The sequence below is a fragment of the Paroedura picta genome, chromosome 10, assembly GCF_049243985.1.
Source record: "Paroedura picta isolate Pp20150507F chromosome 10, Ppicta_v3.0, whole genome shotgun sequence".
Taxonomy (NCBI): domain Eukaryota; kingdom Metazoa; phylum Chordata; class Lepidosauria; order Squamata; family Gekkonidae; genus Paroedura; species Paroedura picta.
The window spans coordinates 25,737,130-25,760,095 of record NC_135378.1 but is presented as its reverse complement, the minus strand read 5'-3'; the positions used below and the strand labels follow the sequence as shown (position 1 = coordinate 25,760,095).

Here is a 22,966-nt window from a genome sequence, read left to right as displayed (position 1 = left end):
GAGTCTCGAAGTAGTTTATGATCATCTTCCCTTCCCCTCCCCACATCAGACACCCTGTGAGGTAGGTGGTGCTGAGAGAGCTCTGAGAACTATGACTGGCCAAAGGTCCCCCCATTGGCTGCATGTGGAGGAATGGGGAATCTGACCCGGTTCTCTAGATTAGAGGCTGCCGCTCTTTACTACACCAAGCTGCTCCTCTGAATGGATTGCTTGTGTTGATTTAAAGCTGAAGTGTGCATCACTGCCCACACCTTGGAATACTTTTGCACATTTGCCAATTGAACAATTTCATTGCAGTCATATGGAGTTTTAGGCAGAGAGGACTGAACAGGAGACTTTGTTGCTTCCCATATGACCTCTAAACTCAAGCTGCTTCTTTCGAGAATAATACCATAGCATTCACTTAGGAAAGAAGTGTTGACATATTATTCAGTGCTCCCTCATTGCAAGCCGCCAGAGAAAAGTGGTGCCTAGCAAGCCATTTTCTGCATGGAACACCGAGTTTTTCTGCATTCCTTTTCATTCCTGCAACCATTTGTTCCCGGGGTTGTAGGAACTGGAAGAAGAAGAGTTGGTTTTTATACCCCGTATTTTCACTGCCCAAAGGAGTCCCAAATTGGCTTACAATCGCCTTCCCTTCCTCTCCTCACAGCGGACACCCTGTGAGATAGCTGAGGCTGAGAGAGCTCTGACAAGATTGCTTGGTCAGAAACCAAAGTCACCCAGCTAGCTGCATGTAGAGAAGTGGGGAATCAAACCCAGCTCACCAGATTAGAAGCCACTGCTCTTCACACTGGCACCATTCAGAGGAAAGACCACAAGACTGTTTCCGCATGCGGAATTTGCCCCTGAACAGCCTCTAGCTCCTGATGGGTTTTAGTGCTGATTCCGCAAGACATCATCAGCAACCTGAGGCTGTCCAGGGACTGGTGCGAGTTTTGGCCAGATTTGCCACATGATTAGTGAAATTGCCAAAACTGGATTTGCCACTCCTTATCGTGCTTTACATCAGGGAGAAACAAATGCGCATTTTCAAGCAGGAGGTGGTGCAAGTTTAATGCCTTTGTGCAGAAACAGTATGTTGGAGGGCTGACAGATGAAAGGACGAGCCGGTGAGACCAATCTTTCCCTTTCCACAAGTCTAATGCCTCAGAGAAAGAAGTCAATCATCCTCTTGACCACCAAACAATACAATACAAAATCCTTTAATGGCATCCAAAACATAAAACAGTATACAAACTAGTTCTGTAATACAGATGTATAAAGCTGTAAAAAATTACAGCAGACAAGGGAGCAGCAAATACAAAAAGAAAAAGCCAGTGACATTTACTGCTTTATCCTGTGGGTCATAACTATAGATAAAAACGTGGCTACCTGTTCAGTGGTCTCCGAGCAATTATCAGTAAGCAGCAATTCAAGAGAACTGGCATCTGTGACATTAGGAAAAGGTAAAAGTGGGGAGATCAGATCAGAACGTTGGTTGTTATACATCTCACATCGCAAAATAATATGGCAAAATGCATCTGGTTCTGTATGGCAATACCTGCAAATTCTTTCATTGCAGGGAATTCTCCTATACCTGCCCTCAACCATTGTAGAGGGAAATACCAACTTCCTTTCCCACCATCTCCTTCCACAACATGATCCACCAACAGGAGCAGTCTTTCCTGGGGTGGAAGGGGCTGCAGGAATGCAGAGGAAAACTCTGTATGCCTTCCATGCATGGACTGTTGGATCCAGACTAGTGGAAACAGAAAGTGTGCAGCTAAGTCACAATCTAATCATCCATCAAGTCCCAACTCCATCAAGTCCCACCTCTGAGGATGTTCATGGCAAAAGATGAGCAGGGGTGGTTTGCCATGTCCTCCCTCAGCATTGCAGGCCCCATTTCTCTTGGCAACCTCCCAACCGAGAACCGACCCTACTCAGCTTCTGAGCTCTAACAAGATGGGGCTAGTCTGGGGCTCTTAGAGCTGCTACCCATAACCAGTATAACTAGAAATAGCTCTACAGGAGCTTAACAAGCCAGAAAGGAACAGAATGTTTTAGAAAAGGAATTTCACCCTCATGAAAGGCCAGAGCAGTTGGAGGGAAAGCTGCCACCACCTTTGTAGTGCGTACATAAAAGTGGGGCTACCCCCTAATGAAACTACTGTATTTGGTTTCTGTATAACACAAAACAATGAGCCACCAGAGGACTTTGGTGAGCGAGTAATGGATCCATTTAATATGATCCCCCCCCCCAAAAAACCTTGAACCAACATCCATACTTCAAAATTAGACAATTTGCTTCATCAAAGAATCAGAATCCAATTTATTGTACAACCATAGGCCTTTAGAAGAGCCTCTTGTGGCGCAGGGTGGTAAGGCACCCGACATGCAGTCTGAAGCTCTGACCATGAGGCTGGAAGTTCAGTCCCAGCAGCCCGCTCAAGGTTGACTCAGCCTTCCATCCTTCCGAGGTCGGTAAAATGAGTACCCAGCTTGCTGGGGGGTAAACGGTAATGACTGGGGAAGGCACTGGCAAACCACCCCGTATTGAGTCTGTCAGGAAAATGCTAGAGGACCTCACCCCAAGGGTCTGACATGATTTGGTGCTTGCACAGGGGAAACCTTTACCTTAACCTTTTAGGCCTTTACAAAATACAAAAAGACAACCATAAGTAATAAAAGCAGATCACTAGATATTCGCGCCTACACTGGAATCCATAAAACAGAGCCCCTCAGATCATCAGCAGCCGCCTTTGCCCCTCACCTTAGATCTTACCTGGCTGGCAGCCAGAGCAAACGGTGTGACCTTATGAGAAACGTATGGATTATTATCAGACAATAGAAGAACCGCCTTCTTGGAATCTGGAATGCCAGGGGCCATCGGGAATAATCTACTAAGACATTTGGTTCTAGATTCCACATAGAAGTTACAGTTCAATATACAAGGGGTCAGATCTTCTATTTCCCCTTTGACACAATTTCATAGGCATTGCTCACGCGGGTGACCCTGCAGCATACCCATGTGCATAGCGGTGGGTATTGTGCTTCGTCACATTGTAGGTCTCCACTGACCTTAAGCTGGCATTCAGGAAGTCTGCTGGCCTCAGCTATTTGGCTGGCATCGGCACCATTTCTGCAGGTCAAAAAGAGACAGCAAACACCTCGTGAGTGGCATTCCTGTTGCATAACACCAGTTGCTGAATGACCGTTTTGCAGATAAACCTTTTGACGTGGACAATCTCTGGCTGTTACCTTGCTTCTTGTCTCTATGCTCATTCCTTCTGCTTGCCCATCTCCCCCTCAGGGAATATTCACTTTCAGACACATGTGAACCTTCCCTGCTTTCAGCAGACATATTACACCACCCTCAGTGTTTTATTTGGGTAACTGTCATTTTACAAAGATTAAAGAGAGGCGTCCTATCCCAGAAACAGCTGTCTAAAGAAAACTAAACTTTTTGTTTCATATGTACTGCAAGACTGGATAATAATAATAAAAAAAAATCCAACTGATATTCCAAAGTGCAGAAATGTCTGGGGATGGTGGTGAAACCTTTGCCTGTGACCAGTTCAGCAGATCACATCATGATCTATCACACCTCTTCAGGAATGAGGCGATAAATGAGGGAAGACTGGAGGAAGAGGAGAAAAGAGGATGTGGAGAAAGGACCAGGAAAGAAAGGGCCCAGGGAATGACAGCAGGCCACAGATATTAGTGAGAAGGAGAGAATCTGAAGGCGGAAGATCACAATTGCTCTTCAAGCAGCATTCGTTCTCTCGTTCCCTCATCTACTGATGTTATATCAGCCAGTTTGGTGTAGTGGTTAGGAGTGCGGACTTCTAATCTGGCATGCCGGGTTCGATTCTGCACTCCCCCACATGCAGCCAGTTGGGTGACCTTGGGCTCGCCACTGATAAAACATTTCTGACCATGGCAGTGATATCAGCGCTCTCTCAGCCTCACCCACCCCACAGGGTGTGTGTTGTGGGGAGAAGAAAGGGAAGGCGACTGTAAGCAGCTTTGAAATTCCTTTGGGTAGGGAAAGCGGCATATAAGAACCAACTCTTCTTCTTCTTCTTCTTCTTCTATATGAAGTAGCCGTGTTGGTCTGAACATGAGTAGCCATGTTGGTCTGAAGTAGCACAATAAAATCAGAGTCCAGTAGCACCTTTAAGACCAAAAAAGGTTTATTCCAGGCGTGAGCTTTCAAGTGCAAGCCCTCTTCATCAGACTAAGAACTGACCATCATAACAGTAGGAATATATAAGCAAAAGTTAATCCTGTTGCATTAGTAAACTGTGTCACAGCATCCAAGCACAGCCACATGATAGCTCCCTGCCAAACCAGCCAATCAAACCCCTCGAACCCATTTGTAGTTCACAAAGACATATCAGAAATGAAACTGTCAAAGCCAGTGATCCGTGACCGTGTGAGCCGTGGATCAGTGGCTTTGACAGTTTTATTTCTGACATGTCTTTGTGAACTACAAATGGGTTCAAGGGGTTTGATGTTTGGATGCTGTGTTTGGATGCTGTGACACTGTTTACTAATGCAACAGGATTAAATTTTGCTTATATATTCCTACTGTTATGATGGTCAGTTCTTAATCTGAGGAAGAGTGCTGGCCCTTGAAAGCTCACGCCTTGAATAAATCTTTGTGGGTCTTAAAGGTGCCACTGGACTCTGATTTTATTGTTATATGAGACTATTAGACAGCCCCATCAAGAGAGCCATACAATCCTCCCAAAAGATAGGGCAATTTCAAATATAACAAATTTCCTAGGGCCTGGAGACCAAGCCCTATGAGGAAAAGCTGAGGAACTTGGGAATGTTCAGTCTAGAGCAGAGGAAGTTGAGGGGAGAAGTGATTGCTCTCTTTTTAAATTTTTGAAAAGTTGTCAGCGAGAGCAGGGAGTGGTTCCTGTTGGCAGCAGAGGACAGCACTTGCAACCATGAGTTTAAGTTGCAGATGTGCTACAGATGCACTTACAGATGTTACATATTCGTTAGTGTGCACAGCTGCCACCAAATAGATGCACCTACCACCCAACAAGAAAAGTAATTTGCGTGCTTTTTCTGTATTAAAACACCTTCTCTGGGGAAAACTCGAACTGCTTGAAGATGACCCCGTTGACATGTAGTTTGAGAGCCGGAAAGGGAAGTGAATTCTGGAAGAAAACTTAAGGCAGCTTGGAGCAAGCCTCCTTTTTAAAAAATGGGACCTTCTTGCATATGGATCAGCTATCCCCTGGTCCTCTGCACCAGGGGTAGACAACCTGTGCTCCTCCAGATGCTCTACACTCAACCATGTGCTTCCATGTGAGGTAGGGTCAGACATGAAGATCTCTCAGGGGCTTTACGCACCGGGATCTTTGTTGCAAATTGGTCACTGAATGAAAAATCGCCATTTAAAATAGTGGAATTCATCGTTATGCATACCTGCCTTTGTAGTGGAATCCAGTTGCGTTTTGTAGCGTTTCCCACAGCTTCCGGTCTCGGCAGAAAAGGAAGCGCTATTGCCAAGCTCGTCCCGCCCCTGGCCGTCAAGCAGCCAATGGGCAGCCGTTAGCATGCTCCCAAACAGCCCCTTTCCCTTTAAGAAAGGTTTTTTTTTTAAAAAAAACAGACCCATTGTAACGAATCTGTGTAGATTCGTTGCAACGGAGAGACCCATCCAGCTGCCTAATGTGAGCTGTCGTTTGATCGTATGATCGTTGCCACGCTGCGTCGAGTGATAAAAAAAAAATCCCCCCCCCCCCTCTCACGGGCCCGATTTTCAGCTGAATTAATGTGTAAAAAATAAAGGGACTTTATTTCAGCAAACGGGCTTTTATGTGGTTTGTGCTTAGTGACTAAAGGTGAAGGACTGAAGTCAGGGAAGCCTCTAAACAGAAAGAGGCTCGCTGGTGCGTTTATCCCCGCTCGCTCGGAGAAAAAAAAATGGCGATCGCTTCGCCGGAAGTTTGGAGGACAGCCTCAGGAGGAGCGACTTTGAAGAAACCGCAACAATGTTAACGCACAGGTCTTTTTCGCTAGTGTTGCAGATTGGTTGCAAGAGTGTAGCGCTTTCCGGAGGGTGAATCCACTTTTTGGGATTCCCCTGAAAGCGCTACAAGGAAGCGCTTTTTGCAGATTGGTTTCAGGTGTGTGGCAGATTGTCTACGACGTCGTGCGTTATGGCAAATCAATAGCGTTTCCAATTGGCAACCATTGTGCGATTTTGAAGGCGTGCAAAAAGCCCCTCAGGATTACGACTGATCGCCAGATGAGTTCACCTTGAGAAAATGCCTGCTTTTGCTTCTATGGCATAATACTCCCACTGACATTCTCCCCCCTCCCCCCAAATCCCTCCACCCCCGAGTTCTACCTTCCAATCTCTGGGAATTTCTCCAGTCTGGAGCTGGCAGCCATATGCTGAAGGTACAGATGGAGCAGGAGATGTTCTAGGGCCCAACCCATCTAAGAACCCCAGGCCAAATGACCAACAATAAGGGCCAGCAGGGCACATTTGAGGACTGTCCCTGGAACCAAACCAAGGCATTATCCAGGAACATACACTAGACCATGTGTTTCCAGGATGACTCGAAAGCTCACGCCTTGAATAAATCTTTGTTGCTCTTAAAGGTGCTACTGGACTCCGATTTTACTTTTCCAGGATGAAACGTTTCAAAATGTAAATTAATGTTTTGTCTTTCTGTGGATTCTGTATTGGGTGCTGGCATCTCACTTGATCAGGGCAATGATTTAGAAAGGCCCCACCCAAAGGGACTATGAATGGCTTCTCTTTAATTACGCTAATTGCAGCATGACAGCTTTTGTTGGAGACAACTGTGCCAATATCAGCCGGGCTTGACAAAAGGATTCCTTGGCTTCTAGCAGAACGGAGAGTCCTTGTCCTTAGCTTGTTGAGGATGTTTTAATTTTTTTTTTTAACCCCAGGCTGAACTCTTATTTCCTGTTTCCTGGTCTTTTCCTCCCAGAACAATAGCTGAGGCCAGGGCAGGTGGCTGTGTTTATTCCCTCCAAAAAACTTGTATGCTATGGGAGGAATTGCTTATTTAAAGCTGGGGGCCATCTTCATCTCTGCTGCCCTGAACACTGTGCACACAAGAGGAGATCATTGCTGGAAGAAACAGTCTGCTGATTGCAGGCGGACACGGTAACCTGCTGTTTATTAAACTAGATTGTTGCATGCACATGTTACTTGTGATGCAAATATGTTTAAATGTATTGCATGAAGCAGCTAAGAAGGCAAGCTGGCTTTTTATACCCTGTTTTTCAATACCCGACGGAGTCCCAAAGCAGCTTACAAATACTTTCCCATTCTGCTCTCTACAACATGTACCCTGTGAGGTAGGTGGGGCTGAGAGAGCTCTGAAAGAACTGTGACTGGCCCAAGGTCACCAAGCTGGCTGCATGTGGAGAAATGGGGAATCAAATCAGATTCTCCAGGCTACAGTCCACATCTCTTTACCACTACACTAAACTAGCTAAAACTGCCATTCGATAGATATTTAGGAACAAGCTGTTAGAACACAGTGGGGCTTACTTCCAAGTAAATAGGAGTTTATTGTCTATGCAGAAATTGATTTGTGATTAAGGGGTAAGATTTATGAAAAGGGTTGCCTGCTGTAGCTGGCAGCAGCAGGAGCATTTGAGGGGAAAGAGTAATTTCTTTTGCATCAGGCAGGTGTGTAACATCATTTCCTGCACACAACAAGAAGTGACATCATCACAATAAGAGTGTTGGGTGAATCTGGCATGATGATGTCACCAGTTTTGCACCAGAAGTGATGTCATATGTCAGCATTCCACTGATTGGCTATTTTATTTTGACATTGAAAACTGATTTCCTGTTACCTGCATTTTAAAGGCTGGTTTGCATAAGCATGTCCATCTTTGTCTCCCTAGCCAGAGAAGACGCTACAGTGTAGTCCTATTCAGGCAGTGGCTTGGATCCTCCGGAGCATTTCCATGCATGAAAGGATCTCTGCCTGTGCATGTGACTCCCCTACACACCCAATGTTGTGAGGGCATTTGAGGTCATAGCAGGGAAGAGGCTGGTGAGAAAGTAACACATTATGCATAGGCAGAAATCTTTCTGCCTATGCATAATGTACTGGGTAGAGCAATCTTTTTTGACCTTTTGACCATGGAGGAACCACTGAATTATTTTTCAGGCTTTGAGGTACCAGGAAGTGCTCTCAGCTGGCCACACCTCCTGCCACACACCCCAGAAGTGAGAGAAGCCTCGGTGGGGACCCCTCCCCTTTCCATCCTCTCCTGCTCTATAACTGGTCACTTGAGGAGGAGCGGGTCAACCTGCCCAAATAAGGGTCAATTTTTCAAAAAAGTAATTCAAAAAAGTTTCTTTTTCGTTTTGCTTAGAGCTGGAAACGGCAGGCACAGAGTGGGAGGTCTCTCCCCAGCCGCCATTTTGAAACCCCCCTTCTCTGTGGTACATCAAGAGGCCTTCACCACAGTACCATGGTCAGGAAACCTTGGGCTAGAGCAGGGGTAGTCAAAGTGCGGCCCTCCAGATGTCCATGGACTACAATTCCCAGGAGCCCCTGCCAGCGTTCGCTGGCAGGGGCTCCTGGGAATTGTAGTCCATGGACATCTGGAGGGCCGCACTTTGACGACCTCTGGGCTAGAGTGTCAAACTGGGACCTGGGAAATTCAGGTCTGAATCTTCCATGGCAGCTCACAATATGAGCCTTGACTGGTCACCCTCTCGCTGCCTAAACTACTTCACAGTTTGCATCCCTCCTGGGCTGAATGTATGTACAGTGTAGTGAAGACTGGTGGTTGACCGTTTGAAGCAGAGATTACCTGAGGTGACAGGAAAGCTCCAACCAAGGTGAGAGCTCTGTGACTCATACCATCTCTTGATATCTCAATCGTCAAGACTTGCACTGACGAGGCGGCCTTAAGCAAGCGCCTTCAACACAAAACCATCCCCCAAGCCTTCCTCAATTGCACCTACTTGTCTTTTCCGATGAGGCGCTTGGATTTTTAAAGATAGGAACTCTTTCAGGCGCTTGCTCAGCGGTTTTTAGATACTCAGCAGTGCCAAATCTTTGTTTCATATTAAGTTAATGATAAAAACTGCAGATAACCCATCCCGGCTAGATATGACCGGAGTTTGCTGTTTTCCCGGGCGTAAGGTTTTGCTCTTAAAATGCCAAAATAATTCATAGCTAGTGTTTACTCCAGGTGAAGAAATTCCTGGAGATATTAGGGCGGAGCCTGGGGAGGGTGGGATTTGAAGAGAGGAGGGACATCAGGTATACATAATGCCTTAGAGTAGCGATCCCCAACCTGTGGGCCGTGGACCACACGTGGTCCGTCGACTAATTGGAGGTGGGCCCCAAAGGACGCCTTCTCCCCCCCTTTACTTCATCCCCCCCCGGCCCTTTACAACACACTTTGGGTGTCATTGTCTCCCATCACTCCCAGAGAAACAAGCTCAGGGTTCCCATTGATTTCTCATTGTCATGAGTTAAAATTTCCTTATGTTCATTGTTGTGGTGTGTCTGTATCTTATTTTGAAGGGATGTTTAAACATTACCATAGCGATCAGAGAGCATTAGGGCAGTGGTTGAGAGTAGAGGAGTAAACTACGCCCCCCATCGGACCTCAGTAAAAGGTCCCCGGTGAGTGGTCCCCGGCGATAAAAAGGTTGGGGACCACTGCCTTAGAGGCCACCCTTTGAAGCAATGACTTTCTCCAGGGGAACGGAGCTCTGTAATCTGGAAATCAGTTATAATTTCCGGAGATCTCCAGGCCCCAGTTGGAAATTTGCAAGATGAATTGCACACTACTTTTGTATGAGTTCCAGATGCTTTTGGGATGTCTCCTGAACTATGAGATGTCTCCTGAACTATGATGATCAATATCTAACAACGTTGGGAAGTCTGCATGAAATTCTCATGTAGAAGTCTTTGCCGGAGCACTGCCGACAAGGGGCAATTCCATTGCTGATTGCTGGCATGGAAAATTCCGCACCTGAAATTCCACCTACAAGTGTGTCTGCCCCAAGGAGCTATGAGCACTGACTCCAATGATTTGGAGCACATGAGCAGTTCCAGTGATTGCAAGGTGATAGGAACCCGGCTAAACATTTTCTGTTGGGAAATTTATAGGCTGCAAAGACATTTGACTGAACAAGCGCAAAGCTAAACTGGAAACTGCTCACGGGCTGGCTTGGGCTAGGGAAAGTGGTACTAACACAAGTGTCTTTATGCAGGGAGGCCAACCCTGTTTCTGAGTGACCCCCAGACACTCTAACCCAGGCTTCCTCAAGCAGGGTTTCATGAAACCCTGGGGAACTGTAGTCCATGGACATCTGGAGAGCCACAGTTTGACCACCCCAAGACCATTCATCTATCTTGCTTCCAGAATTGTATTCCTGTGCCCCCAGATTGATTTGCATTGTTTTCACAGAGCCTCCCTACCTAAATCCACCAATTTACACCTACTGAAAATGTCATGGCTTATCTTTCCCCATCTACTGGAAATGGGGGATGATTCTGAAGGAATTGGTGCTCCTTATTTTAACTCACTATCACTATATTTTTTAATATTATTTATATTGTACTGTGTGTATTTTAATCTTGTGAGCCACCCTGAGCCATCAAGGAAGGGTAGGATATAAATGCAATAACAATAACAACAACAGCAACAACAACAACAACAGTGTGTCTTGATGGGGGACACAGAGATATATGTCCACCTGCTGCTCATGACTGACCTCAGCTTGGTGCTGTGAGGAGGCCGAGAAGATCCTCTAGTCACAGTGCAGGGATGGCCAAACTGTGGCTCTCCATATGTCTATGGATTGCAATTACCATGAGCCCTAGCCAGCCACTTCTGTTGACTATATTGTTGTGCACCATGGAGTAGAGGATCATTTGAGGTCACAGCATGATAAGTTACACAACAGGGATGGGAAATAGAAAGCAAGGATAGCTGGGGTGGACTATGTAGGCAGTGGAATGGCTACATGGGAAGGAAGCAAAATTACTAGAGTTGACCATGCTTCTTCCGTGAATGCTCAACTACTTCTTCTGCTGCTTCTCCTACTTCTCTTCCTTCTTTGGCAACAGTTGCCCAGAGTAGTAAAGTGACCATCTTGAAGTTGAGTAAGGAAAGTTGTAATTATTGTAGCATCCTGGAATAAGCCAATCTAGGGCAGTTTTTGTGTACAGAGTCACAGGAAAACATCCCCAGAAACTGGCCCAGTGAATAATAAAGTGTTTTTAAGGCACTGGTGCTACCCCACCCTGAGGAAAAGTACTGAGAAAAACAGGGACCTGAAATTAGCTTGGATTGACACCTTGATAGGCAGGGTGTTTAGCCTGAACTGGGCACGCCTTGTTCCTCTGGTATCTTCTGTGGCCTAGTTCTCCTTGAGGTGTTAAGCCTGTGTGTGAGGTGCATCATTCCAGAGTGCAGAAGAGACTCATATGGTTGAGTGCTCTTGCATACTAAAAAAACAAACAAACAAAAAACAAATCGCATTTATATAGAAAACCAGATGAGAAAGAAATGTAGATTCTCCTTTGCCAAATACAGCATATAAGAGGAGGACAGTCTGCATCGTTCCTTTGTAATGCTTACCACATCTGAGAGACCAAAAGATAAACCAGCCTTTCTCAACGTCCTTACCATTGAGAACCCCCTGAAACATTCTTCAGGCTTCGAGAAACCCCAGAAGCGGTGTGATCATGCAAAATATGGTCAGGAAGCATAGCTGTGTACACACCCACCCAGGGCTCCTCCCCTTCCCAACCCCTCCAGGCCCATCATTGGCCATTTTGGGAGGGGGAGGCAGGTCATCATGCCCCTATGGGGGTCATATCACCTGATACATGTTTAACACATTTTAAAAATCTTTAACCCGCTCCTAGCGGAGCGGATTAAATAATTCGGTAAGGGCTCCCAGGGCGGGCCCTGACCGTGATGAGGAAGGGTGCCCATAGGCCCCTTCCCCCAGACTGCCTAATCGGGAGGTGCAAAGCGTCTCCCGATCCACCCCCCCCTTCCACCTTGCCTGCGTCCGGTCGGCAGCCACCATTTCCTCGCCGCCACTCCGCCCGGCCGATCGCTGCCTCGCGGCGCGCCCTGCTATGGCCAGCCGCCGCACCGCTGCCACTGCCTCCGCCATGCCTGGAGCCAGCCTACATAGCCGTCAGTGACATGCGCCGCCATCCACTGCGGCCGCGCCCAGCCGCAGCCACGCCCACTGCTGCGCTGCCGACCTCTGCCCCGCGCGCCTACGGCCCGCCCGGCCTCACACCCTCCGGCCACGCTTCCGCCGCCCCGCCCAGCCCCGTCGCCGATCGCCTTGCCGCTGACACCCACAGCCACTTCGGAGGTCGCCTGCGACGAGGTAGGCCCCGCCGCGCCCCGCCCCGCCAGACTCCCCAGCCCCGCTAGCGCCCGCTGCATTAAGCTTGCAGTGGGCTTATTTACTAGTATATAAATAATCAATTAACTACCACCCATTCAGGAAACCTTTCCAGGGCTGTCAAGAAACCCCAGGGCTTCATGAAACCCTGATTGAAAAAACTTGTGATATACTCTGCCCACTCCACACTGCTGTCAATTTGTAGAAATACTAAAAGAGATTCTGAACATTTCCCCAGGGATACATGTAGCTTTTCCCAAGAGGGCAGACAGTACCCCCCACGATGGTGTGACGTAAGGAAAATGGCGCAGAAGAAGGAGCAAGCCCGTTCTCTCTGTGGACTATAGTCCTGCTCTGAATCAAGAACTGCACAGGTGGGAATTGGGGAGAATTTTCAACTCACATCTGATTATTCCACAAGTACTATAAGCAACAACTTTGGCTGCCAGTTATCTTCCGGATCAAGTTCAAGGTTCTGGTTTTGACCTTCAAGGCTATACGTGACCTACCTATCTGTGGGACTGTTTATCTCCTTATGCTTCCTGCAGGGCCCATCACTTCCTGCAGGGCCCATGAATCTGCTGGTTGCCCTGGGCCCCCAGCAAGCATGCCTGGCCTCGACCATGCCCAGGGCCTTTTCCACCCTACCTGGTGGAATGAGCTCCTGGAAGAGCTGAGGGCCCTTATGGAACTCTCTGGGTTCTGCAGGGCATGTAAGACGGAGCTCTTCCACCAGGCATTTGGTTGAGGCTGGGCTGCAGACCGGGGATAGTAAGATTGGGGCCCACCCATCCCCCTCTTGTGATCAGCACCCCTAGGCTGACATCGCCAGGACCATCTATAGTGGACATAGACTGTGAGCCGTAGAGTGAGGCTCCATGGGAAAGAATAGGCTATTGTTTGTGGCCTCCATCAACAATCTTTAAACCGCCCGTGGCGCCGCGGGCGCCACGGACAAAATAAATGGTTAAGGGGTTCTAAGGTGGGATTTGTCCGTGATGAGGAAGGGTCCGGATTGGACCCTTCCCCGGGACAGACATTCGGAGGGACCCATCGGCAGGCGCGCAGCGCCTGCCGATGGGTCCCTCCGATTCCCAGCCCCAGCAACTGCGAGCCGCGCGCAGCACAGCTCGCAGTTGCTCCCTTTCCCGCCGGGCTGACGCGTCGGAGGCGCAAAGCGCCTCCGACGCGTCAGCCCGGCCGCAAGGTACCCCCCGGCAGCCGCGCAGAGGCAGGCGGGGAGGCGCTGTCGGTGGCGTTGAAGTCGCAGGCGCGCCGGGTGGCGCGAAGGCGGGCGGAGGCGCTGGCGGCCAAGCGGCGGAGCTCCGAGCCCAGCACCGCCGAGCCCAGCGGGGGCCGCCCCACGCCGCGCGTTGCGCGCCAGACCCACCTGCTGCGCCTGCAGCGCCCGCAGACGCCAGCACAGGCCCCGCGCCCGGCCCCACAGCGCCACCCGACGCTCCCGCGCCGCCACCGCCCGCCTCCGGCACCGCCGCCGCCATCCCAGCCCGCGCCCGCCGCCACGGCCTCCCTCACAGCGCACGGGCAGGCGGACGCCCAGCCCACGGGCCTCCCTCAGCCCCGTGCACGCATGCCGCCACCCGAGGGAGCCCCCGGCAGTCGCGCAGAGCGCGGCTGCCGGGGACTCCCTGCCCACCAAATGACCGCCGCCTGGGGGAGACACCCCATCTCTACTCCTTTCCCACCTGGGGTCCCTTCCCGATGGCCATTCCCCACCGCCGCTTCCCTGCACCCACACACAAACACACACACACACAGCCTCACCACCCAAACCCCCATAGCCGCCCCCTTGCCCCCCCGCCACTTCCCAGCGAACACAGACACACACACACACACAGCCACCCACCGACCGCGCTCTGCCACACCTTCCCCCACCAAACACATCCACGCACACACTCCTCTCTACCCCTTCTTCCCTCGCCACCTCCCTCTCCCCATTCGCCCCCCGCGATTCCTCCCCACGATTCCCCCCCAACCTTCACACACACACTGGCCCCTGCCCTTTCACCTACCTCTCTGTCTGCCTTCCTTTCTTCCTTCTTACTTCCTGACTTCCTCTCCCCCACTCCACACATCCAAGCACACACTCCTCTCTACCCCCTCTTTTCTCCCCCCCTCCCCCTCCCTATTCGCCCCCCATTCTCCCCCAACCTACGCCCCCCTGTCCCCTCCCCTTTCACCCACCTCTCTGCCTTCCTTCCTTCCTTCTTACTTCCTGACTTCCTCCATTTCTCCATCTCCTTCCTGTCTCTCTGTCTTTCCGTCTTACTTGCTTCCTGTCTCTCTCCTTTACTTCCTTTCTTTCTCCCTTCTACCCATCCCTTCAACCACCCCTTGCCCTTTTTTCTCCCTCCCCTTCTTCCTTTCCTCTTCTTCCTTCCTTCCTTCCTTCCTTCCTTCCTTCCTTCCTTCCTTCCTTCCTTCCTTCCTTCCTTCCTTCCTTCCTTCCCCACAGTCTGTTCTCCCCCCCTCTGCTAGGGCCCGCTATATTTCTTCGACAGCGGGCTTATTTTCTAGTCTGTTATAAATGTAAAGGGGTTTTAATGGTTTTATATTTTTCATTGTAAACCGCCATGAGCTAGCCTGGCCGAGAGTGGCGGCCATGAAATTTACTAAATAAATAAATAAACAAGAAAAGCCAGAGTAGCATAGTGGTTAAGATCGGTGGTTTCTAATCTGGAGAGCCGGGTTGGATTCCCTGCTCCTCCACATGCAGCCAGATGGGTGACCTCAGGCTGGTCACAGGTCTCTTGGAGCTCTCTCAGCCTCACCTACTTCACGTTTTGTTGTGGGGAGAGGAAAGGAAGGCGATTGTAAGCCGCTTTGAGACTTCTTCAGGTAGTGAAAAGCGAGGCATGAAAACCAGCTTCCCTTATACTAATTTTACTTAAAAATACCACTTACTAATGGCTCTAGTAAACAATCAGAAATATTTCCAAGACAGCAATAATTGATTGATGATGTTTTGATTGATTTAGCAGAGATGAACTGAAGGTAAAGCCAGGTAAACACCCTTCTGTCTCGTAACTCATTTGTGTCATTTCCAAACCTTAACGCTTCCGTTGCCTCTCCCCACAGGGCGTGGAAGGGAGGAGAGCCATTTGGAGACAGGAAACCCTGGCCCAGATAAGAGAAAGGTGATTAAGGCCACTATTTTTCGGGGAGGACATTATAAACTCAGGAGCTGCCTTTCCAAGTCCGACACTGCAATCACTTCTCTTATCTAGGAATACATCACATTTTAATGAAATAAAAGCCAAAGGCTAATGCCATCACTTTTCTACTATGAATTATCCGAGTAAACAGGCCTCCTAGTGTTATCGGAGATGAATATTCAGCACCATCCCTGGCAGTGAGATAAGCTGCATCGACCCGTATAATTCGGCCTGTGAGAACATCAGGTAGGGTGAGTTAACATTCTCCAACACAGAAAGCACCACTTATCAAGGCCAAGTCAAAGATTCTGCCTTCTTTGTCACAAGAAAGTTTCTGTAAACAGAAAGTATGCCTAATAGAGTTTCCTCAGACTCTCACGGACTCTAGGGCGGTGTCACAGTTCTCTTAGAGCCATTCTCACACAACAGTTCTCCCAGAGCTCTCTCAGCCTCATCTACCTCACAGGGAGATTGTTGTGGGGAGAGGAAGGGAAAGGTGTTCGTAGGTAGCTTTGGGACTCCTTTGGGTAGTGAAAAGTGGGGTATAAAAACCAGTTCTTTTTCTGTACTGTAATTCTCATGGCAAATGTGAATTCCAGGCACCACTTAACTACTAAGTTTTGTTATTATGGTTTAATGTTTAATGTAATTCAAGTATTATTATTAATAATAATAATAACAACAACAACAATAATAATAATAATAATTCCAATCTACAATGCTGCCTTGAACATCAGTTCCAAAGAAATGTAACTTTCAAATGGGTTTAGACTCCTGATCTAGTGTTCCTTTATGCTTATACACCCTCATCCAGTTATTCTTACATCTTAACTCTGTGGTTCTTCTTCCAGGCTCACCTTGAATCTTATGCACTGCCATACAGGACTGAGATAAAGCTGAGACAGCCTGTCTGGAAGCAATGTGTCTCTTTTGTCTTGAAGCCCAAACTGGAAGTCAGAACCTACTTCTCTGTTGTCCAAATGAATAACGACCAGGCCTTGGAGCTGGCCAGTCCACAGGCTCCATACTGTCTGCCAGCCCCAAAGTTTTTAGTTGCATCAACTGTGTCTAATCATAGGAAGGAGAAGTTATGTAGGTGTGGGAAAGGGTAAGGACCAATCGTAAGTGGGAGGAGTAAAGCAAAGCAAAGAGTTACGTGTACTAATGAAAGCCTGTTTTGGCTCTTCCCCTGCAGCATGGGATTGCACGGTGTGATCAAGGCTGGAATTTGGGATGAAAGTCTGAGAGCCTGACCATCTTGGCTCAGAAGAGGGGACTCCCAAAAGCAAGCTGTAGCTAGAGATATGCGAGCACCACCTAGCTTGTCTATCCTTATTCTACTACCCTCACTCCTCAATAGGTTTCTGCAATTTTAGTTCCCAGAATGCCTGATATTAAGGAATGGAGTTACTAAAACTATTGGGGACACCCTTTGGGTTTGATTCCCCATTCCTCCACATGCAGCCAGCTGGGTGATCTGGGGCTTGTCACAAACCTGGAGGGATGGAAAGAGAGGTCAAGGTCACCTAGATCAGTGGTTCTCAATCTGGGTGTCCGGGCCCCTTTGGAGATCGAACGACCCTTTCACAGAGGTCACAGCAGGGCAAGCAGCTTGGCCAGGTGGGCACTATCCATACAACAGCCTTGCTGGGTAGATCGAGATAGAACGTTAATCTGTCTGGAGCAGTGGAAAAGAGCGAGATCGGCATGGTGGGACAAGAGGCAGAACTGAACTGAGAAACCCCAGGGGAAAAAAAACAATTTCTATACAATCATTGGGCAGTTTCAGTTTAATTTCTGTGAAAGAACCCTTGCATAATTTTATGGTTGGGGGTCGCCACAACATGAGGAACTTTTTAAAAGGATTAGGAAAGTTGAGAACCACTAACATAGACTAACTGCTGCCTGACATGGGGGGGGGGGGGGGGCGGGACTGAACTTCCTCTCTACCCTGACAGCAACACCAGTAACATCTTGTTACTGGAACAGATGCCTGTCCATTCTGGAGGCCAGTCTACAATTGTCCTGTTCAACGGAGGCGTGAAAACCTTGATTTGCTGCAGTGGATTGAAGCTGAACTCCCAGATTTGCCATAGTCATTCTTCACCTCTGCCAACAAAAACAGCAATCTTCTCAGGAGGGAGGGAAATGATGCGTCTTTTGGCCTTTGCTCTAAATGCAGCTTTCTTTTTTTCTTCAAAAGAAGCCCTCTGTGAGATGAAACCAGAACGAGGGTGTGGCCTCCTATAAGCGTCTTGCTTTCTATCGGGAGGCAAGGATGAATGTCTTGAATGCCAAGAGCAACTGTTTATTAAGTGAGCACGGCTTCGGGGTATGCAGATCGGTAGGTTTTATCATCTCGGTGTTTATCATGCATCCATAAATACAGAAGGGAGTTTTCCAAAGGCAGATGGGGCCAAGCAAGCTAATATCACCAAGGCCTCACTTGATGCAATACTGTACCTCTGGGAAGATGCAGGCAATCCTTTCTCCAAGAAACAGCTTTCTGCAAACCGTCGAAAGCAGATTCCACTGAGCTAGCGAGAAAGGAAACAGTAAGAGTTGCAGTCTTGACTTCATTCAAATGAGTAGCCGTGTTGGTCTGAAGTAGCACAATAAAATCAGAGTGCAAGCACTCGAAAGCTCACACCTTGAATAAATCTTTGTTGGTCTTAAAAGTGCTACTGGACTCTGAGTCTTGACTTCAGACCATGTGGGAACAGCTGGTTGCAAGACTGAGGGATTTCTGCTACTAGGAACATCTAGGTCTAGTGCCGGACCCATCTTCTCCTACTCTGGCCAAGTCTCCCTTTAGAGCCCGTATGGGTGTGGCTTGGCCTGGTTGTTGTCTCTTCCGCAGAGCTCCCATGCAACATGTTTGTTTTGGTGACAGGAAATTTCAAAACCACACGCTAAGCAGGTTAAGGAGCGAGGTGAGGATTCAACACGTTGAGATTTTCTTTTAAATGGGTCATACTCTCACAAACGGCTTCCATGTGAAATCTATTCTGCAACGTCAAAAGGAGCGCATCGACTTTGTTTCAACCCGGTGCGTTTGGCAATATTATTGACACACAGATGCATGGATGCTATTTCTCTCACGTATGGAGTTCAACAACCCAGCATTAGGGTTGAGAAAAATAAGAGAACAGAAAATCACATGACTTTGTTGTTGTTGTTAATTGCAAAGTCGTGTCCGACCCATCGCGACCCCATGGACAATGATCCTCCAGGCCTTCCTGTCCTCTACCATTCCCCGGAGTCCATTTAAGTTTGCACCGACTGCTTCAGTGACTCCATCCAGCCACCTCATTCTCTGTCGTCCCCTTCTTCTTTTGCCCTCGATCGCTCCTAGCATTAGGCTCTTCTCCAGGGAGTCCTTTCTTCTCACGAGGTGGCCAAAGTATTTGAGTTTCATCTTCACATATGACTTTATATGAAACTAATAATGAATGTGGGAATTTGCTGGACAATGTTTCTGTCCCTATTGCACTAGCAAAGGCTAGGCCACAGGTCTCCAACTTTACAGAGAATGTGGGCACCTTTAGAATTCTGACACAGTGCAGTGGACGCAGCCATAAAATGGTGGATACAGGAGGTGGAGCCAGCCACAAAATGAATGCTGTCACTTACCTTCAGTGGTGGTGGTAGCAGTTGCTGCCAAAGTGATGTTTTGGTTAAAAATCTACACAGCCAACCAAATCTTCAATGGCCCAACAGAAAACATATTGGATAAAAGCGCCTGCCAAGAAAGGTTTTGAGGGGCAATGTGGCAACCATGGCCACCACACTGGGGACCTCTGGGTGATCCCCACACTGGGGACCTCTGGGTGACAATACATAATGTATTACATATGTTTGTGTGTGGGTGTGAAATTGTGTGTGTGTGACTGGACTAGGCTCAAATCCCTGTGAGTTGTTAAGAACTTGGAAACTACCAGCTGGCAATATTGTCTTCTTAGTTATACTCCCCTGGTAACCAAAAAGGCTATTGTTAAAACATTGAAAATACATATCTACTCTAAAACTCTGCCCCAAACTGGACTGAGAGTAGGTCTGCTTTGACTAGTTGTAAAAAAAAAAAAAAACCCAAAACAAGTCCTATATAACCACAGAATGGTTAGATACTCATCTTTCCACTAGAACTAAATAGGATTTCCATTTGCATAAACATTAAATTGAAAGATGTGTATTATTCTATAGAACGTCCTTAAAAGATATTTATATATAAACATGACAATCACGGACTCAAAATTTCATACTTTTAGTTTCCATTTTAATATCTCCATTTAAAATTTCCTCACTGCTTTAAAAAAATAACCCACAACCCTATTCTGATTTGCCTTCCATTTTGCTCCCCCTTCGTGCTCTTCCCTTTCTTGCTTGTAGCATTGCTTATTCTTTTGTTTACTGATTTTAACAAAATAAAATATTAATAAAAATAATAAGCCCATCTACTTTGAAAAAGAGTTGGTCTTTATACCCCGCTTTTCACTGCCCGAAGGAGTCCCAAAGCAGCTTACAATTTGCCTTCCCTTCCTCCCCCCACAATAAATACTTTGTAAGGTAGGTGAGATTGTGGGAGCTCCGAGAGGGTGCTCTATGAGAACAGCTCTAATAGGGCTGTGACTAGCCCAGGCTTTTGTGTGGATGTTTGGGTCAACCCTTTTACTCTGGGGTGAGAGCCTAAACTCAAACTGCCCCCCTTTCTGGGTCCCACGGTATGCCAAAGGAATCACACCACAGCCAAACTTTTGTAAAAAGTGAGTTTTCAGCCTACATTACAACCTAGTAGAAAGTCAGAATATAACAGCGTGACAGAGTATAAAGGGGAGTCCAAACCTAGCTAGAACCCCACTTTCCCCTACAGCTGGGGGTATTCTGCATTGAGCAATAAAAGCTGTTGAAAATGCAACTGGAAAGCTAGATAAAGTTTTCTGTTCTCTCTAGAAATACTTGACCCTTTGTTAAGGTGACCATCTGTTCTACCTTTGGCGGGACTGTCCCGCTTTTGGGGCATTTGCCCTATGTCCCGCAGTGTTCTCATATTAAATTTTTTTTATAGTTAAAGTGCCGCATATGCGCGCATGCGTGTGTCCGGCCGCATGATCGCCCTCCCCACCACTGCCGGTCCGCAGCCCTAGAAAGGTTGCGGACCACTGGTCTAAGGGACTCGGAAGAGTCTTCTCCAGGACCAGAGTTCAAAAGCCTCAATTCTTTGACGCTCGGCCTTCCTTGTGGTCCAGCTTTCACAGCCATACATTGCAACTGGGAAGACCATAGCCTTGACTATAGCACTTTAGTTGGCAGGGTGATGTCTCTGCTTTTTAGGATGCTGTCTAGATTTGCTATAACTCCCAGTTATAGTTAATCAAACTCTTTGATGTAACAGAGCTGGGGCAATTAAAATGACCAAATGAGCTAATGAGGGTCAGATGTCCACAATTTCCGTCAGGTGTGAAGAGTCAAAGCAATTTTGATATTATCATAAATCCAGCCGGGTTGTCACTAGGCCGGATAGCTTAAAGATATTTTGTCACCTCTCTTGACTCTTGATGTGCTCATGCAGATGCCAGATACTAGACTGTCCTCACAGCTTTCTCATCAGCCATGAATCTTTTTTGAGAAGTGGCAGGATAGAAGTCCAATCATAAATAAATAAACAAAAGTTTTGTGAAACCCTGGGGTTTCCTGAAAGGGCTGGAAGGGTTTCCTAAGTGTATGGGAGTTAATTAAAAATTTTTTTAAAAAAATATATATATTAATTTGATAAACATTTATAGGGTGATATGATCATACCACATATGACTCCCCTCCCAAAATGGCCAATGATGGGCCTTGGAGGGGGTGGGAAGGGGAGGGACCCGGGGTGGGCATGTACACTGCTACCCAACCATATTCTGCACAATCGTACCACTTCTGGGGTTCTTGAAACCTGAAGAATATTTCAAGGGTTTCTCAACAGTAAAAAAGTTGAGAAAGGTTGAAGTAGCCCAGGGTCACCCATCTGGGTGCATGGGGAGGAGTGGGGAACCGAACCTGGCTCACCAGATTAGAAGCCACTACTATTAACCACTACATCAAACTGGCTTTCATCCAAATACTAGCAGAACAAGGCAGGTAGCCAGGCTGACAGACATATTCTGGATTTAGGACTATTTAATAATAATAGTAACAACAACTGGGAATGAAACTATCACCAGGCTATATATATGTGAATAAGATATAATATTAGCAGCTGATGAATAACAAGTCTCATAAATTAATTGCACTAAGAACATTTACGCAACTTGAGTGACATTTTGGCACCTACAAAGACAGTGTTTGATGCCAATTAAAATGACAAGCAAACCTTCAGGGGATGCATCTTCAACCCATATTTTGTGAAGTCAGCAATACTAGAAATTGTCCATGTTATACGGCGTCTTTACTGCGATGCTCCAGTTTGACAGTGGAGATCACAACACTTCTTGTAGTATGGACTTCCTTTTTTCTTCGTTTTGGTGTCCAATGGAAGATTGCGATTTTGCACAAGTTGTCCTGCGGTAGGGCTTTGTTCCCCACTGTATGTTTTCCACAATGTCTCCAAAAGGATGCAGCCTCCCATGATGCACCGCTCACTGTTCCGTTTCACTTTTATTCTTTTGCACATGCATGTTAATGCAGCAACATCATTTTAATTGCCCTTAAAATTCAGTCGCGGTGCTAAAAGTGTCATAAATCGTGCTATAACATGGAAAACATGATTTAAAAAAAATACTGCCAGGCACATTGGGGAATATAGTCCAGCATAGGCGGAAAGAGGTGAGCATGCATGCGTGACACTAGGGACACAAAATGGCAGCACGGTGGGGAAGAAACAGTCAGAATTTCTATTCTCCATAATCTGGTCTGGATGGAATCTATTCCTGTTTCCACCTGGATTTCAGCATTGGAAATGCTGGTTGGTACCTGCAGTAAATAGAGCCTCTTGTGGCGCAGGGTGGCAAGGCAGCTGACATGCAGCCTGAAAGCTCTGTCCATGAGGCTGGGAGTTCAATCCCAGCAGCCGGCTCAAGGTTGACTCAGCCTTCCATCCTTCCGAGGTCGGTAAAATGAGTATCCAGCTTGCTGCTGGGGGGTAAATGGTAATGACTGGGGAAGGCACTGGCAAACCACCCCGTATTGAGTCTGCCAAGAAAACACTGGAGGGTGTCACCCCAAGGGTCAGACATGACTCGGTGCTTGCACAGGGGATACCTTTACCTTTTACCTGCAGTAAGGATCTTAAAAATCTGGACTGTGTCTTTTCTAACTTGGAGATCTTGGCACCCCATACATCATCTATGTTAGTGATTTTGTGGCAAACAGCATGAGAGTTCAAAAATGGCAGGTTGATACCCAAGGT

At 47.5% G+C, this 22,966-nt stretch overlaps 1 long non-coding RNA gene across 1 annotated transcript in view; it reads right to left on the bottom strand.

The window, feature by feature from the left end:
• The window catches only part of LOC143819751 (uncharacterized), a 29,281-nt gene extending 26,176 nt beyond the window's left edge, over nt 1–3,105 (bottom strand). The window contains exons 1-2 of the long non-coding RNA XR_013225081.1: nt 3,064–3,105; nt 1,375–1,430 (exon numbers count right to left, since the gene is read on the bottom strand). This is a non-coding gene — a long non-coding RNA (uncharacterized LOC143819751). The remainder of the gene's footprint in view (nt 1–1,374; nt 1,431–3,063) is intronic.
• Between the last annotated feature and the right edge of the window lie 19,861 nt (nt 3,106–22,966).